General features: G+C 39.9%; 1 long non-coding RNA gene across 1 annotated transcript; it reads right to left on the reverse strand.

The window, feature by feature from the left end:
- Positions 1–11458: 11458 nt before the first annotated feature.
- Positions 11459–12152, reverse strand: LOC120320649. Its single transcript, XR_005560169.1, has 2 exons — positions 12070–12152; positions 11459–12007 (listed from the first exon to the last, which is right to left on the reverse strand). It is a non-coding gene; the product is annotated as an uncharacterized LOC120320649 (long non-coding RNA).
- Positions 12153–16005: the final 3853 nt, after the last annotated feature.

Here is a 16005-nt window from a genome sequence, read left to right on the forward strand (position 1 = left end):
CGCTGTCAAACGGCAGCGTGTGAAAATTGTTAACAAATTGCGGTGTCGAAAAGTCTTAGAAAAAAACTTTTCATTGACTTTATATTTAGAAAACATTTATAAATATTGCTTCTCTGCGGTTGGGAAAATGCATTGGGTCGGTGCACTCAAAAGTGAAATGTGTGAAAAATTAATGCTCATTTATCTTAAATTTTGGGTGCCACATTTCCTGGCGGTTTCGGTTTTAAATGCTTCGCGTGGGTGGAAATTTCGGGCTTTAATTGACAATTTCCCTGGTTGAGTTTGACTAATGGGATTGGTCGGAAGAGTATCTGTCAATTTAAATTACTTAGGGTGGCGTTAAAGATACAAATTGCGTTCGTCGAAAAACCATTTCAGTACTATATATTGAAGGAAAATAATATTACGCATAATGTTAATAGAATGGCATGAGTCCATTTCTTGGTAACCTTCAGGGATATTTAATGGAACACAATGAGGATAAACAAATAAGTCCAAGGGTAATCTTTATGTCCTTTTCTATATTCTGTGCAATATTCAGCAAACCTCATACATATTAGCACAATCATTGGCAGATCGGCAAGTAAACGAACACAAATTCTGCCTGATCATTCGGCAGCAATTTGGGTCAGAGCGGCAAAATTGATAACAATTTACACCTTAATATGGAACACATTTTGCGCAATTAACCCACTTTGGAGGGGCGATTCCGTGCCTGGAGCAACGATCCTCCTTCTCACTCAACGCATTGCGAGCTGAGGTAATTTGTGAAAATTACGACTTCCATCAGCCGGGGCATTTTATTGTCTTTGTTGTTAATATAACATTTAAGCAACATGAAATACTTTCGCTTTGCAATACTCTTTCAAGGGGTATACTTGTGTTGACCCTGACTTGGAATGACCACAAGTTCTAGGTACTTCTTTTTAGCATTTACTTAGGTAATTATTCTTCATGTTCTCCTCAGTTATTATGGATCATCTTTCGTATTTATTTATAGATCGTCCTCTAAAGTGTATGTTTCTTCCGGTTTCGCTGTCTTTTTGCTCGGATTTCGGGTTTTCTGCTTCGTTTCGCACTTAATTTGTACTTTGCTGTTTTCGCATTCTACTCACACGCACTTTCTTTCACAAAACCCACCAACTTGCCATGAATTCAAGAGCAGAAACGAGACCCATTACGAGACAGGCGAGGACTGTCTTCTGCCACTTCCACATATACAACAAATCTGTCCGTCCGTCCGTTTGTCCGTCCATTCAGCGGTGCTGTAATTTCGCAAGATTTTGTAATTTGCGCATGCGTCAGGGCGTCGGTAACCCGTTTTCACCGTTAGCCGTCTGAAAAATCTGTTGCTAAATTCAAAAATAAATAACAAACGCGAGCGCACATACAATTTGCGTAAAGCATTTTGCGTTCGCATCCAATGAGTAATGGGTATCTGATTCATTTGGCCGGCGTAGCTTGTCAAATTTGACAGCTCTGCCCATTGTGTGGCTTTTTTCGCGACCGTTTTGTGGAGCAAGGACGTAAAAACCGTCGATTTGGCCAGACCTTGTGTTTCCTGCTTTCACTCAAAGCCTTTTTTCTTTATTTAAAACGCCCCCACGTGCGCAAGATGGCCAAATTTGGTTAGGGGGCAACTCGATCGCGGTGTCGGGCCAAAAGAAAAAGCCTCATTAAAATAAATCAACTCTTTTATATGCCCGTAAGGTGTGTAATCGAGGCGTGAATTGAGGCGACTCCAAATGGGCGGAAAATACCATACTTGGGTGGCTAAGGCTGCCAAATTCAATTTGCATACATTGCATCCGAACTTGCAAATCAACATTACCACTGCGACCATTAAAGCGAATTAACTGAGAAATTTTCTCTGCACTACTAGCTTAAACGATCGTGATGCATGTAAAAGGGTATTATCCACACCGATAGAAAGCCGCTTGTGGCTTTTATAAATTCTATTTAAAAATTCCATTTATGTAACTTGATTGGCTTCATTCAAAGTTCTTCTTTCCGCGATAAACACTATGGAGACGTCCTGACTTTGGCGAATAAACGTCATTCTCACCTTTCCGGCAATTAGATATCAACCTTCTTGAGTACAATACCCTATCGATTTTCCCGAGACAACATCCAGACAAAAAAGACACTTGGCCGGGCGGCTCCCAGCTGGCCCCAGCTGGCAAAGTCAAACTAATCCGCTTAAAAGCCTCGATTTCCGACCAAAAGCAAAAGCAGAGACTGAAACAGAACCAGAACCAGAAACAGAACCAGAACGTGAATGATAAAGCCAGAAAATGAACCCAGACAACTACAACCCGAGTGTCGCCTGGTCATTTGCGATTGAGGCGAGAACTAAGCTGCGCCGTGCGGATTTGAATGGATATTGATTTCCAGCTGGGGAAATAAATGAAAGAGACCTAGCCAAGAAAGACGAGGTGGTGAGCGGGGCGAGTGAGGGGAGCTGAAGGCACGTGACCACCTGCGTTGTGACATGTGATTCTACTGAATGGCGGTTAACCCACTAAACACTGCAAAATGAAATCAGAAAACGTGAGTAAAAAGATTGCTTAAAGTTAAATACAACCTATGTTATAACTACTAACTTTTAACTCTAAATTTACAAGCCGAAGAAATTTTGTTAAGGGAAATACTAAGACTCTTTTTGAAAGTCCGAAAAATATTTTTTCTTTAATGTTTAGATATTCAAGTAATGCTTGAAAATAATATGTAAATATGCAAGTTATACATTATATTATAAAATATTAAATATATATATTCTAAATTCTCATATATACTAAAAAGCGAGCAAGTTCTGGTTATTTTCACACACCTGATGTTAATGGGTTAATGTATCTATTTTTATGCACCCAGCTGCCACTAAGTTGGCTTTGACTGGGCTCAGGGATAAGTGGCAAAGAGGCCGGCTAATCAGGCCCAAAGGTAAAGCCAACGCCATGCACCAACGTACCGCGCAACCACCCAACCACCCAAACGCCCCACCCATCCGCTGGTGACCCACTTGAGCATGCACCGCTCGTGACATTCGGCAGGGAAACGTGCAGAAGCGACGGGAAATCGACAAGAAGACAAACAAAACAGCGAAACGTGCAGAACGTCACTTTCGGGCCGCCGTTTTGTTGTTAATTTAGAGAGATGCGTCACAGCGAAAAGTGTTGAGAAAGAAATGCACGGAAAATCAGGAAATGTAAGCGGTGAGAACTGCGCACTAAGCGTCGCATCGGTTAACATTGCACAGCAAAACGCAGCCAAATAAAGCAGCCAAACAAAAACAGCAGCGGAGACAGCCGCAATGTTGACAATTGTTGAAGCTGACAGTTTGACGTTTTAACTCACGCGCCAAACGCCAAACGCTAAACGTCAAACGGCAGCAACAACCAACACAATATCAACATCAGCAACATAGTAATACGATGTATGGCAAAACAGCAATCTAGGCAAATCCACCGAGGAGACAACTCAATGAGCCATTTTGATGGACACCTCCGACGACAGCTGTACGGCGCACGAATGTATATGCATATTTTTATGACAATTATTTATGCTTGGTTTCTGCAGAATTATCGGATCGCTGCTGGAATCAATGTTGAAAATAATGAGTGGAAGCGGAGGTCAACACGTTGATCTCTCTACTACAATCGGAAATAGTTGTCAGATATTGTTTGTGAATTATTTGGGATTGTTCAAGGCTGACATGCGTGTATTTGATATTATATCCTGACTGAAAAAATATTTACAATGAGGAAATGTTATAACACCATACATCAATCGCTTCAGAATTGCAATTTTATTGAAAATATTCAATAAACTACACAATGCAGTTTTGCCCCAAATGACCCGTGTTTGATCAGAAATAACTGAACTAATGCCCAGAAATGGAAATCAGCATGGGAGTATTTGGTGCAAAGAACCTGACATGAGTCGCGTGCGAATCGTCTCGATGAAATGTACTTTTATTATTATTGTCCCTTGTTTGCTATCGTCTTCTATAGTATAATTGACACTCTCTGTCCAGAGCTCATAAATTAATAGCAATTGGCGCAATATGCAGCTCTAAATTGCTGGCTGACCAGTTGAGGCAAGAAGGAAAGATGCAACGACCCGATCGGAGATCTTTTTGTGTGGGTTGACTTATAAATAGAGGAATGCCATAGGATGGATAGGCATGCGGTTCATCACACATAGTTAGAAAGAAAGTCGAGTGGAAATTAGTCGGACAATGAAAGCTGCGAGTGTATGTAAGTGGTGTAAATGCAACCAGGAAGAAATGTCTGGCACTTCGTTGTGGTCTCGTCGCAATTTATTCTATGGGTCCAGAAAAAAAAGAGGTCTTCTGTATGGGTAAAGGTCTTTGATTGTACTCAAACTTTTATATTTTGTTCATATTTAATATAGATACATTTATATGAATTTGTCATTGTATTTGTAACTATTTGCAATACTAGCTTAACATCAATATGCAAACTCCTTTCAACATTTAATTCGTATAGAAACGGTTTGGTTTCACGTGCTTGTAATTTTCCACAAGCCTTTATAATGCTATAGCTATTTTACCGAGTACCCGCTTTACCATTTTCGTAACTTCTTTTTCGTTTGATAACCCGGCAGTCACTGAAGTGAAAACAAATTGCTGACGGTTGCTGCCTCCGATTCGATACGTATACGAATTATTCACGCATAAATCCATTGTATGTTTAGGACAATGACGACAGCAGCGACCTAGAATAGAACAAACATATTCCATATAATTGGCTGAGCGTGTTAGTTATTACATCACACAACAAAATAAGTATAAAAATGCGGCACACAGGAAAAGAAAGTCCTCTGATATACTTTTCTTTCCCTCCATACACGGAGTTTTCCTTTGCCGCAAGTTGCATACTTTCGGGAGGCGAAGAAAATTGGCATTTTGTGCGTGCGTCAACAGAATTTAATTTGATTTTGTGTTGCGGAAAAGTTTACTTGTTGTCTCAGAAAGAAATACAAAAACAAAATACGCTTTTATAATAATTACGTTACCGGTGTTTTTAATTTGTTTGAAGTCATAAATATAAAAATAAATGTGGCTCGTATTATATACAAAGGTAGGCATTTTTAAAAATTATTATTTTATTTGTTGATTTTCGATACCTCCAAATATGGTTTGGTTATTAAATTTTTGTATCATTTAAAAGTTAAAAAGTCGGAGGAGTCCGTAACTTTCACGAAAAGAGAAAAATATTCAAAGCATACTTCTGGGCAGTCATTTAAATCTGAAGCGGTGGCTTTCAAACTGTGTTCCGATAAGTATTTAAATAATAGCAATTTGCAATAATTGTTATTGAATCTCTTAATAGTAATTTTCATATTATAACGAACAATTAATAGAATCATTTATATATATTTTTTTAGTTTACATTCAAAATATCAAAATAAATTCATCAGCTACATCGACATTGGCTAAACTAGATTTTTCTTAATCGAGAACTTTTAAAATTCATGAATTTGGTCATCAACTAGAAAAATAGTAAAGTGCGATTAATAAAAGTAATTATGAGCTTTGGTATGCTATTCGGAATGAATACCCCGAACATATATTTTAAAGTTATATTAGGAAGCATATTTGTAGGCCACCCTAATCACACACACTATGTAGGCTCCTTTTTTGCCTTAATTTTACGAAAATTTGAACAACACGAAATAGATTTTTCATTTTTATATATTGATTTGCTTTGTTAAAATTTTTAAAATTTGATTCCCATACTTAACTGTATAAACGTTTCTTTTTAAAATGGTAAAAAAAAACAAGCAGCCACAGAAGCCGCAGCCAAAAGTCAGAAAGTTAGGCGTTCCTCTCCATTTCCCCCCAGGTACTCACCCCTTTCCTCAAGCTCTTGCCACGTCAGAGCTGACAGCTGGTTGTAGCTCCTGAAAAATAGCTAGCTCAGGCACTTCCTACAGTAAGTCGAAATCACATAGAATCATTGCATCACTCACTCACAATTAGTATTTAAAAAAAAACATCGAAAATGTGGTTTGCTTACGTAGGACTTTTGAGAAGCGCAGAGAAGGGCACATCTATTTTGGTACTATTTAGTATTACTAAAGTATTAGTATTAAGTATTTAGTATTTTTAGTATTTAGTTCTTAGTATTATTTAGTATTTAGTATTATTCAATATTTCCTTTTAATGTAACGTAATACTTTCAGCTATCTTACTTATAATATTAACATTTCACTTTAAATGCCAGCTAGAACAATAGAAATATAAAAGTGTTAATTAAGTATAGGTATTATTTAATAATATATAAGATTTTTGTTTGTTAAGACATTAGAAACATCAAAACGCAACAACATGTGCACGAACTTTTTCTTGGGTGTTCCCTTTGACCCTTCATTTCTGAGACCGTCTCGCTTCCACCCACACAAATTTTATAAATACAAAAAAGGGTGTTTGTTATTGTCGCAAACAGAGTGTGAACAAATAACCGGGAGCTGAGCCTACCGGTGTTTAGCGGGTGCACTTAGAGTGCCGGTGGCTGCTGCAGTTCTTTGGTAGCCATATGAGAAAGCCTTGCAGTTCCTCTAAAACTATGTCGCATTGGTTGAAAGGCATATATCCTTACAATATGATATTTATGAAGCAGTGCTGCCTTACTTTTCCCTATCGAATCATCGAAATAATGATCTGCGGCCAAATCTCCAGAGACTAATTTGCATGTAATTTGTTGCATCGGCACCTCGGCCCTATTCGATTTCACTGCCTGTTTTGGCCACAAGCAAGTAGGTAACCGGCAGCAAGTCAATATTTTGTATTTCGAGTGCCTGTAAGATGGTTATCGTGGTGACAACAACAACCAAACCAAATCGGACTGCAACTAGTGGTCCTTGGATTCCTCGGGGACCGCACTTTGCATATGCCTGGGTCTTCAAAAAATATCAAGTTCATGCTGTGAGCTGTTTGTGTTACCTGATCCCCATTGTTGTAGTGGCAGGGATCATGTCTTCTTTTGGGCAAACCTGATGCAAGATCATTGGCCCAGTTGGCAACTGTCGGCTGGCTTAACTTCTTGGCTTCTGGAGTATCGAACCCAGTGTGTGTGCATCCCACTGATCTGGTATTTGTTCGTAATGCGGAAGCTGTTTGTGTTTGTCTGCGAAGGTGTCATTGTTAGCTTCTTGGCCATGATTGATTGGAGGCTGGAGGAAGTCGGTTCTGTGGCTTTGTTTTGCGAATGTAGATGTCATATCTTCAGTGTTTGTTAGGGTAATGAGAAGAGAAACTTCAGGGTGTGCTTGTAAGTCGAACGCGTACATACAATTTTTGGGATTAAATAAAGCGCAAAATAAACTAGAAGCTGTAAGTATAAATAGTTAAAATTATTATGCAAGGAATACCATCGAACAGAAACGTACAGTTTCCTTAAAAAAACCAACTAAACTAAAGTAAGGATATTTGTTAAGACAGAGTTATCTTTACTAGTAACTTCTCAGCTATATAATCGTTCAAAAATAAATATATTTATAGCAGCTATTCTGAGTATTACATCTTGTAACATTATTATTAAGTTACACCAAGAGATCCCGTTTTGGCAATATATTTTCTCCCAATTATTTCAGTACTTATTTGTTATCGATCCCCAGACTTTCTGCTTTCTCCACCTACTTCACACTCAAGGAGCCGTTCGTTTGCACCAGCCCACGTCTGAAACTTCCACCGCTCTGGCCAACTAAACGCTCTTGGCCAACACTTTAATACCTTTAATTACGCCCCAAATATTATGGCCACTCTTCATAACCGATATGCGATACCATCTGGTGTTTAATCAGAAAAGTAAAGAAAATAAAATACATCCATTGGCTGTGGAGATGGCAGGCCGAACTGCAAAGAGGACTGGAATGTGTTATCAGAGTCGAGGAATCGGCGCATGCGCCACAGCCGCCGCATCGGGAAAAGCAATTACACGGCGTGTAAGAGTAGCCGACTTACTATATAGTATATAGTGTAGTGCTGTGTGCTGTTCCACTACACCTGACAATGTTGCAGCATTCGCACATGCCGTCTCAGCTTACCTTGAACCTCGTGTGCCACTGCAACTGGAACTGCAACTTCAACTGCTGTTCTGTTCGGCATGCAAAATGTTTTGTAAATAGACGATAATGCATTTCGTGCCAACTTACCGTTTACATATCGCAATTGCTGCCCACGCGACCGAATCGTAAATATTCTTTTAGCTATGTGTGTATTTTTACGATCTTTTAATGGTTCACTTAACGCTCAACAGAGATGTAATATTTTATAGGGACTGATACGTGAGCTGTGTCTAAATATTTAGTCGCTTCCATTTATTAATATGACTCACTGAAAGCGATAGGGCGTGCCAAAAAGATTCATTACCACTCGAACAAAACATCGAGCTGAACAACAAAGAACTATAAAGAAGAGTATGGTGTAAAAATAGGTCTTCTATATGATACATATTTTACAAAATATTGTCACTTCTTTCTTTATTCACTATCTATAGGCAACTAAGGTTCTTCAATGACCCCTAGATTATTGTGTCACTTAAGTGTCGTATCAGTTATGTAAGCCGCAAAAAAGGAAAAACAGTAAACGTTCACCCATTTATGACCTCGTTTTATCATTGGTGTGTTTAACAATGGCAATTAATGGACATGCAACACAGACGGCAACATTTGCCATGCCCCAGCAGACTCCAAACACAGAATAGACAACTTTATTAGCTTAATTAAAACTCTTCAGAAGGTTCATCAAAGCCCAGGGGGCCTAAGAGGCCTAGAGTAGAACATAACCGAAACAAACCGAACTGAAGTCCATTGGTTTCGCTTCTCTTGAAAAGAAAAATGCGTTGAATGCCGGCAATTTAGCAACATTGCAGCTCCTCTGCTCTTCGGCCAGACCTCGCAGCTAATAATGGAGGCCTATTCCCAGTCCGTGGTGTCCAGTTCAGTTCGGTCCCAACTCCCCAGTTGAATGACGTTTTACTTGATTGCAGTTAATTTTTCTGCCTCTTTCTCTGTCCCAGGCTCGAATGCAAATTCCCCAGCTTCAGGTTCCCCTTCTTGCCACGCCATTCCCTTGGTTTTCCTGTGGGTTTGTGGTCTTGTGGCGTTGAAGAATCCCAAATGCAATTGAAACCACAAACTTTTGATTGTTTGTCCCAGGTAGAAAACGCTCATAATAAAAGGAATTAAGTTGTAAAATGTCGGGAAAACGTGTTGAAAGGTTTTAAGGCACTAACGAATTAGCATGCGATGCAGTTTTATTGGCCATTAAGGGAGATTTTCTTAAAGGGTTTATGGTGCTTTATTTTTTGTTAACGAATTTAAGCTTAGTTTATTGAATGATCGGCTTAGTACAAAATTCAATTTGTTTCAGATACGCATTAGGAGGGCTTAGGATGCACCAAAATATGAAGTTATGGAATGTTTTGAAATTAAATCTTTTTGTTCTCTTCATTCAAGTTTTATAAGTGCGCTAATTTTTTCTATTGATTACCTAAGCACAATTTTTAATTTAAAGATATTTATACAAGGTTCCCGCACAAAACCCTCAAACCCATTTTGCAGGGCAGTGGAAAATGTGAGTTTCATGACTATTTATTGTTGGCCATTGCACCGTTCACCATTGAACTGTTGACCTGAATAGTTTTCCTCAGTTGCCCACGAAGTCGTCAAGTCGTTGATGACGTCGAATGCTGATGATGCAGCTTTATTCGATGATGACTCCAGACTGATTTCGGCATGACTTTTGGATTGAAACATTTCGCCAATCGCCGAATGCAAAGGTGACGGGCAGGGTCAGGCCAACAATGCGAGGAAAACTCAGTGGAGGGAATATAAAAATGCCTCTTTGGAAAACCAACAAAGACGCTGAGCAATTTGCGTGGCCAATTAGATAGAAGGACAACTTCCGTGGCGAGGAGCAAACCCGTTCCGGCCAAAGGAAAACTTGTTCTTTCCGACCAATATCAATTACACAATGTGGGGGCTTGTACAAAATTAATATCATATCAGGCAACATGGGCATACTCCCCGGGCCTAGCTCGCTTATCTCTAATAGAGTCATAAAAAAAACCCACACACATTTCGAAGCCGAAACTTTTCGTGCGGCCTTGCAGATCTACCAATAAAACTAAAAGAGAAAAAGCCATAAGTACCATTTATGGGAGCCAACATTTTTGTGGCAATTAACAGCGTCAGAGTTCGATGCACAATTAAACGAAACTGTCAACAATTTATCTTCAACGACGTGACTTCCCAGGAAGACTTTTGCGCCGCCTTAACGGGGAATAGACGTGGCAATGAGTGGCGTGAGTGCCATGAGTGGCATGGAGCTGGTCACATAAAAGTAAAAGGGCCCCGTTCCCTCTAATTGGCACCAAATATGGGGCCAGAATCTTAGCTCAAGGCTGCAAGGAATTTCCCTGGGCCATATGAGTTATGTCAAAATGTGACAAAATGCGTGTAGTTGAGCCTTTCTCCTTTCCCGATAAATCCCCACATCGAATTCCGGTGCGATTGCCATTTAAGGTGTTCATTAGTCGCAGGTCGTTGGCAAAAAGGGAACTACGCTCCAAAAATGGTTATAAAATCTCATCAGTCGCAGATCTCCGAGGCACAGATCATCATTATCGGCCAACGTCCTGATGAAGGTAAAGATAATGATGTAGGCGATCGATCAGACTCCAATCAGTTGGATCTATATATATATATATATGATTATATATATCATCCTTGCCTTTGTCTCCTGTCGCTTTCGATTGGCATAACAGTAAAGCCTTTTCACCAGCTCCCTGGATGTCCAAAATTGGCCCGAAACTTGTCCACTTCGAGTACGAAAATTAAGCGATTTTCGTTGTCCGATTTACATTTTGAACTGAATTTCGATTATTGTCTGTCGATCAGATTGCTGCGAAGGTGTTATGCCCAAATACCGAGTAAAAAGCAACAAGCAACTTTCACTTCTCTGACAGGGAAGATATGCCACATGTGCCGCAGGACAAAAAACTAAATTGCAGCTGAAATCTTACTTGAATAAATCGATTTGTTTAAAGGTGCCACTGCTGAATGAGATGTAAACCAAAAACAGTCACTTTGTAACAATTACTTAAAAGTTCCCAATAACCAGTTGGGAAACCTTGCCACGAATAGCCTTTATTACGTTTAATTAAAAGTGTACAAATTGGTCTCAACCTTTTTAGTTCCAATCGCATTTCCCTAGGAGCTAAGCTAGAATTAAGAATAATAGCAAATTACATTTTCGAGTTAATGGCTTTCGGTAGCCAAAAGGATCCAAGTAAGCGGCGTGGGAGTCGGCAGTCAGTGGCGTCTGGTTAATCAAAATATTTAAAACAGCTTCCCCTGAGGGCAAGAAACTGGACTAAGTAACCGAGTAGTGGGCCTATAAATAGCTGGAGAAGGCAAAGGATGAGCCCCATTTAGTGGTCCTACTGGGTTAATAAATTATGGCAAAAAATAAAGGGGATTGGGGTCTTCTCCCCTCGTTAATCGACAGCAATATCCCTATCCCTAGTCTCTTTTTCTCGTGACCATTTCATAATATTGCATTAAACAATATGCAACTTAACGAATGCGCTCAATCATTGCAACCAGGGGGAGAATGTCGATGCAAGGGAGCGGTTCACAGAGGGGCGTTGAAATGACTTTGTAATTGCGCATGCGCGACATGCTCCAAGTGGCGGCCCCTTTATATCTGTCTCGTATTCGTACTTTTTGTATTTTTCGTATTGATAATGCCTTTTACGCGCGCTGCATTGATTGGCCCCAAATCACAGCTCCCCCCTAGAAGCATCTCCATCACCCTCAATCTCGATCTGCGGGGTCTCCATCCGAGTGACCTACTAAACGCATAAAGGTTGCCCACATCTCGTCACGCAACATCGAGCCGTTCTGGGCGTGATGTGGCATTTCCCTTTCGCTGAGTCGAGCTTGGATGTGCCGAAAGCCCTGGAGTAAGCTTATATATCTGGAATTAATAGCTTCGTTACTGTGTGCTAATATATGTTTTTAGGGGTAATCTAACGTAACTCTATGGCCGGCAAAGTGGGGGTTAGCACAAGCTGGGCTGTTTGCTTTTTTGGTTTGGCAAAATTAATTTTAATGATTTTAAGTATGGATACGCAAGAATTTTGTAGTATTTTCTCTGTCAAAAATTTCAAATATTCAATACCATATGGGAGTCATGTTTCTGTGATAGGAATTCACTAACTGAAAGGTTTTTTTATAAATTTTACCATTTAGTTTTGATACATTGCTGTTATTTATGGCTCTCAAAAAACTGGATCGCGGAATCAACTATTCCCAAAGAATTCGTGACCTTAGACAAACAATTTTTCCAAACTTAAAACACTTGTGCCCTGCAGTACATGACCACGCATAACAAGCATTTCTAACGATCCCGAGATCGTATAAAAACGAAATAACTCTGAAGATATCTCCTTCCATATATTATGCGCAGACGCAACCTGCCTCAAAAAGTTCTTTCCAGAAATTCCTTCGAAACGGCCAAATTATGCAAGCCGAATAACTAATCAAGTGAGGGTAGGTGCATCAGAGAAAAGGGAAAATAAACTTCTTAAGTAGGCACTCGAATCGAAGAGCACTCCACCAAAGAAAACATCGACCACCCCGTGAGTTGGAAATGTGTTCACTAATTTTTCACTGGCTTTACAATAGAACGATGTTAACGCCTTTTTGCCTTGAAAAAGGTTAGTTTAAAATTTACGATACTTTAAGTGTCATGCAGCGATTCTTGATATTGACACTAGGCTCGTTTTGGTAGGGAATATAATGTAGTTTGGGTTTTATAGCCCCAAGCAGTGCCGCAATCTCCGCTTTGAATGGAGCAACTAATTAGAGGATTTTATGGGAATTTAATTTGTCCACGCCTCCCGAACAATGCTGTAAAATGAAGTTATAATTGTTGGTCGGCTTTTTATAATCCGGAATTATTTGGGGGTGGTTCATTTCAAAAATGCCGACACTTCTGGAGCCTACAATGGGTTTTAGGGGCGTTATAATGTTATAATGGGTAATTCGATTAGCAAATCCAGTGTTTAGGAAAACATTTCGTTACCGTAATAACAAAGGAATAAACGCTATCTAAAATATAAATTAAGACTGCCTTTATATGTTATAAAGAAACCTATGTTAATTCCCGTTGCGATGTTCATGTAATAAAGATTGTGTTCCCACGCACCGATTGAGTAAGCCATACCGTAACTCATCATTAAATTCCAGGAAAGCCAAATATCCTGCAAGGCATTTCTTTTTTATAAACCCAACCAGAATGGCTACTTGAAATGCCTTGTTAGCACTGGGACAGCACTTCACCCGCAATAAGGAAAAATCGACGGCAATTTACATAACAAGACCAGTTCCCAGGGCAAAAGAAACAGCGAGTGGAAAAGACAATCAGTGGCGCTCTACAAAACTCCCGAAAGCCTGTCAACGCATAATCCATCAAAAAGCAAGCCGAGGGACATGTGAAATAGTTAACAAGCGGGGAAGGGGCATTGTGGTGGCAACTACTAGAAACAAACATTAGGGGGTTGGCGCTGCGAATGGGTATATTTGTATGTACTTATATCTGGAGACCCCCTCTGGGCGATCGAAATCAATTTGGCGCTTTACCACACGAACATGCCCCACACTCGACACGCCCACCCGTCTGTCCGTCTCCCTATCCACAGTCTCACTGTCCCACTGTCTATCTCCATTCGGAGTTGCACAAATGCCCCACAGGAATTGCTCGGAACAGGCCTGAAACAGGGTAAACACACGTAAGAACTAAGCTTCGCATTATGACAACTATGGGATACCCGATAAAAACGTAATTTATGTTTATGTGCAGTATGCAAGTTCTTTTGATATATAATGAATATGTTATTTGTAAACTACAAATTTAATATCAGCAATCAGAATTCTGTAAGGTAGCTATTCAGTATTTAAAAAACTTGGTTGTTTAAGACTTGATCCACTAACATAATTGTAAAATATGCCCTGCCAACCTAAAAGTACAGGGTATCTAAGTTTAGTCCGAGCCAGAGCAGCCACCTAACTCTAATTGGGCATAATTTAAATTCCGCTCGTGAGCGCCATGAATTGTATTTAACGTTTTGGCGCTTCCCCATCTTGGGATTTGGACTCTCTATGGTCCGCATCGGTATTGGCGGTAAATTTCATTTGATTTTATTTGGTTTCGCTCAGCTGGGCTACCGGTGCAAGGCGGTAGGCCCGTGGAGCACAGATCGCAGACGGCGATCCTCCTGAATGCTTCCTTATTTGTTTCCACCTTTGTGTCCGTGAGTGTGCTTCCTTTCGATACTCGGCTTAATTGGTTTTGCGCCTAGAGCTGGCCACAGAGCCACTCGAAGATTTTGGGGGCAAGAGCAGCTATTGATAAAAGTTCGATGCCTTAGTTTTGATTAGGAGGCGGCTATTAGAAAATTGAATATACCGAATACCTGTGCATGTGCAATTGGCTTTTGGACTGGCTGTGTGTGAAAGTAGTTAGCAGGAGGTTGCTGTATGATTTTAATCTTGTAAATGGTTAAAAAATGGCCAGAACCTTTCCAACGATCGTGCATTCTTAGTGGGTTACTGGTAGGTGCAATGATTGCTGTGGAAAATGATAATAATTATTTAAAGTTAAGTATGAAAAGCTAATGGGAGAATGTTAAGTAAGTATTATAATTATAACATTAATCAGTAATATACCAGCATACCATTTCAATCTTGAATCGAACAAAAAACCCTTTATCCAAAATATTTCACCGCTGATTGAGTAAGTAAATATCACAGTGATTGCAAACAGGAAGTCCTGCCTTGCGTGAATAGCATTCCTAAGCCAAAACAACCTTCCTTCCAGGAACTCCTTTTTTGAAACTCGAATGCTGCCTCCTTCCTTTTTAAGTCCTATCCCTTTTTGGTGCACTTGTGCCAAACAATTTGTAAGCCATCATTTCAATTAAGATGCATAAATCACGCCGAAATCAGCAGCCTCAACAGGGCAGCGGCAACAACATCATCATCGCCGCCGCCATGATTATCCTCCGCATACTCATCGTTATCCTCAAGTACGTCGGGCACTTAAAGCCGGGCATGCGCACAACTTGAAGAAAAAAGAAAAACCCTTTTATTTCCTTCCAATCTCGCGTTCGAGCTCGTTTCATTCGATTCCGCCTTGGGTTTTGGTTTTCGATTCTGTTAAACGAACCAATTTAAACGGCGCATCGACAATGGATAAAGTGCCAGAAGTGTGCGGGTGTGCCAGCCTGTGGACTGGCTGGGCTGGGCTGGGGACTCTCGATTCTCAGTCCTTTTAGAGGGCCAAAGGGATCGACAATTGCACCTCTTTTAGCCGGCTCGTGAAACTGCTGTTTCACGCTTCAACAAATGCTCTTCGATCCACAGCAGCAGCAGCGGAGGCATCAACAAATTGCATCAGATACAAAGAGGAGATGCCCGTTCTGGATTCCCGCTTATTTATGAGTTTCAAACTTAAAGTAAACGAAGGAAATACATCCTTATTTGAACAAAGAATGTTTGGCGTTATAAAATAAAAGAAAAATGTAAGTAAATGTAAAACAGTGTGATAATAAATAATAATCAATCTCACAAATTTGAATGTCATTAAGTAGTAATTATCTTTCCTAACTAAAAAATGAAAGTAAAAAGTAAAGTAATTGTATAGATAATTCAGATACATATTTCCAATATAAAATGCATTTTTTTGTGGAAAATAGAACCCAGAACACCGTCTACCTGTGCTTTTCCAGCCTTCAGTGCTCTGCTAACTGGCATCTGAAACGCAAACTTATTAGGGAGAACGAGGTATTTATGTAAGTGCCACACGATTGGGCTGCAAATAACCGCGGGCAACATGAAACGTGCGCCACCGTAAAACGTCCAATGAGTATGGTCGTATTAGCTGGAAATATCTTGGAGATATCTTTTTGGGAA

The sequence above is a fragment of the Drosophila yakuba genome, chromosome 2L, assembly GCF_016746365.2.
Source record: "Drosophila yakuba strain Tai18E2 chromosome 2L, Prin_Dyak_Tai18E2_2.1, whole genome shotgun sequence".
Lineage (NCBI taxonomy): Eukaryota > Metazoa > Arthropoda > Insecta > Diptera > Drosophilidae > Drosophila > Drosophila yakuba.